The sequence below is a fragment of the Spinacia oleracea genome, chromosome 2 (assembly GCF_020520425.1).
Source record: "Spinacia oleracea cultivar Varoflay chromosome 2, BTI_SOV_V1, whole genome shotgun sequence".
Lineage (NCBI taxonomy): Eukaryota > Viridiplantae > Streptophyta > Magnoliopsida > Caryophyllales > Amaranthaceae > Spinacia > Spinacia oleracea.
Window position 1 is genome coordinate 507,328 of NC_079488.1, and position 3,097 is coordinate 510,424.

The 3,097-nt window shown below is 42.4% G+C and overlaps 1 non-coding gene across 1 annotated transcript; it reads right to left on the reverse strand.

The window, feature by feature from the left end:
- Positions 1 to 521: 521 nt before the first annotated feature.
- Positions 522 to 628, reverse strand: LOC130468227 (small nucleolar RNA R71). Its single transcript, XR_008928646.1, has one exon. It is a non-coding gene; the product is annotated as a small nucleolar RNA R71 (small nucleolar RNA).
- Positions 629 to 3,097: the final 2,469 nt, after the last annotated feature.

Consider the following 3,097-nt stretch of genomic DNA (forward strand, 5'->3'; position numbering starts at 1 on the left):
AGCCCGAAAGAACCTTTCGTAGACGAAGAACTTTCATTGCACAGTGTGGGAATTACTCTGATTATGATCATAATATTGGCGATCTTTTTCCTTCAGATACAGATTCAGTTTCAGAGATAGAGATGGGTGACGAAACTCTACTACCGCCACCTACCCCACGGCTTACAGACTATTCTAAGCCAAGTCTGTGCGTGCTACCAAAGGCAATCATGCCTTCTATTGCAGCTGAGACCTTCAAGATTGAGCCTGCATTGATTAACATGATTGAGAGACGCCAGTACGGTGGGGAACCAGGTGAAGATCTGAATCTTCACATACAGTCCTTCATCCAATATTGTTCCACCATCAAGCAAAAGGGATTGACTCCGGAGCAGAGTATGGAGATACTTTTCCCGTTCTCTTTGAGTGGGAAAGCTAAATTGTGGATTAATGGGTTGAATCGGGCGGCTTTGAAAATCACTAATTGGGAGTCCTTGGCTCTTGCTTTTTATGTTAAATATTTTCCACCTGAGAAAACGGCTTGTCTGAGGGGTCAGATATTAGGTATCTCACAACAAGCAGATGAGAGTTTGTTCGAGGTCTGGGAGAGATTCAAGGATTTGCAAAGAGAGTGCCCGCACCATGGTTTGGAAGATTGGTTCTTGATTCAGCAGTTTTATAATGGTCTGGGCAATGAGTCTAGATGTTTGTTGGATTCAGCTGCCAGTGGGAGATTCATGCAACTTGAGGTGCCTAGAGCTATGGAGGTGATTGAGGAGATAGCCATTCACAATGCCCAGTATGGGAATCCTAGAGGTTTATCTAATAGGGGTGGTAAGCATGATTTAAATTCTATTGAACAATTAACTGCCCAATTGACTGCTTTACACTATAAGTTTGATAATATGCAAGCATCCAATGCTCAATCTGCCCAACCTGTTAGTGTAGCTGCTATGAGTGCCCAACCTGCTACTGTTTGTGAAAGTTGTGGAATGTCTGGTCATTATGCACAGGAATGTAGGAGCTCTGTTGAACAATGTAACGCATTTCAATCCTACAAACAAAATAACCCATTCTCCAACTCTTACGATGAGGGCTACAAAAACAACCCTCTACTATCCTACAGGAGCAACAATATCCAGAACCCTCACCAAGTCCGACATCCACCACAACAACCATACCAACCCCCACATCAACAATCCTACCAACCACGGAACAACTACAACCAACAGTCTAGTGGACCACCTGGGTTCCCTAGACAAAACACACCACCCCCACCACCACAACCTCAAGCCACACAGCCTGACCCTATGCTAGTAGAGATGAGGAACATGATGCTACAAATGAAAAAATATCTAAGTGAAAAGGATGCAAAGATCGATGCTCTTACTGCTCACAACAAGATCATTGATACACAGTTAGCACAGATGGCTACTACTATTGCAGGGAGGCCACCAGGACAATTTCCTTCACAACCCAAAAATAGGGAAACTGCTAATGCAATTACATTGAGGAGTGATAAGGATTATGATGGTCCTTCTATGCCGGTTGAGGTTGATTCTGGGGTGTCTGCTAGTGGTCTGGTCACCAAGGAAATCCTAATGATAGTTATGGATGGTAAGGAAGTAGAAAAGGTAGTCAATGAGAATGAGGCTACAACTGAGGTTAAGAAGGGCACAGATATTCAAGTACCACCTATTGCACTCCCCTTCCCAAACCGGCAACTCAAGAATAAGCTAGACAAGCAGTTCGGCAGATTCTTGGTAGTGGTCAAAAATTTGCAGGTAAGGGTTCCTTTTACTGAATTAATCTTACAAGTTCCTCCATATGCTAAATTCATGAAAGATATTTTGACCAGGAAACGTGCTTTTTGTGAGGTAGAGACTGTAGCTTTTACTAAGGAATGTAGTGCTTATTTGCAAAACAAGTCTCCACTTAAACTTAAAGACCCCAGGAGTTTTTCCATCACATGTAACATTGGCACTGTATTTATTGATAAATCTTTGTGCGATTTAGGTGCTAGTGTGTCTGTCATGCCTTTGTCTGTCTGTACTAAACTGAATATGGGTGAGCTTAAGGTTACTAATATCACTCTGCAAATGGCCGACCGTTCTGTCAAATACCCCTTAGGTGTTTTAGAGGACGTCCCTGTTAGAGTAGGCAAATTCTATATACCTGTAGACTTTGTGGTACTAGACATGCAAAAGGTTCTCAAATTCCCATAATCTTAGGTAGACCCTTCCTTCACACGGCGAGGGAGGTCATTGATGTTAAAAGTGGGAAATTGACTTTGTCTGTTGGGGATGATAAGGTGACTTTTAATCTGAATAGTGCCTTAAAAAGTCCCATGCTAGAGGAAGAACAATTCTATCGAATTGATGTGGTTGATTTTATTACGCGTGATAACGTCTCCCAAGTTCTCGAAAGAGATCCTTTGGAGGCAGTGCTTTGTTGTGAATCTTCTGCAGGTGATAGCAGTTCTTGGAGTGCTGAAGTGGATGCTCTAGAGTTGGCTCTTAATGGTGGAGAATCTGAGCCTGAGAGCACCAAATTGAAGAGGTTAGTTCGGCCAGTTTGTCTTGTTAAAGAGGTAAAGAAACCCGAACTTAAGCCTCTTCCTGCTAACCTTAAATATGCGTATTTAGATGATGAACAACTTTGCCCTGTGATCGTCAGTACTGCACTTGATGCAAACCAGTTATCCCAACTTCTTATTGTGTTGAAAAAGCACAAAGGGGGCATTGGGTACAGTATTGATGATTTAAAGGGTATTAGCCCTGACTTTTGCATGCCTAGGATACATCTAGATGAAAATCATAAACCATGCATTCAACCCCAGCGTCGTCTAAACCCTGTCATGCAAGATGTTGAAAAAGTTGAAGTTATGAAATTGCTTGACGCGGGTATTGTATATGATGTGTCTGATTCTAAGTGGGTGAGTCCTGTTCAGGTAGTGCCTAAGAAAGGGGGGACAATTGTGGTGAGAAATGAAAATAATGAGTTAATACCAACTAGGGTAGTCACAGGTTGGCGCATGTGCATTGATTATAGGCGTCTTAATGTTGCTACTAAAAAGGACCACTTTCCCCTTCCCTTCATTGATCAAATGTTAGAAAGG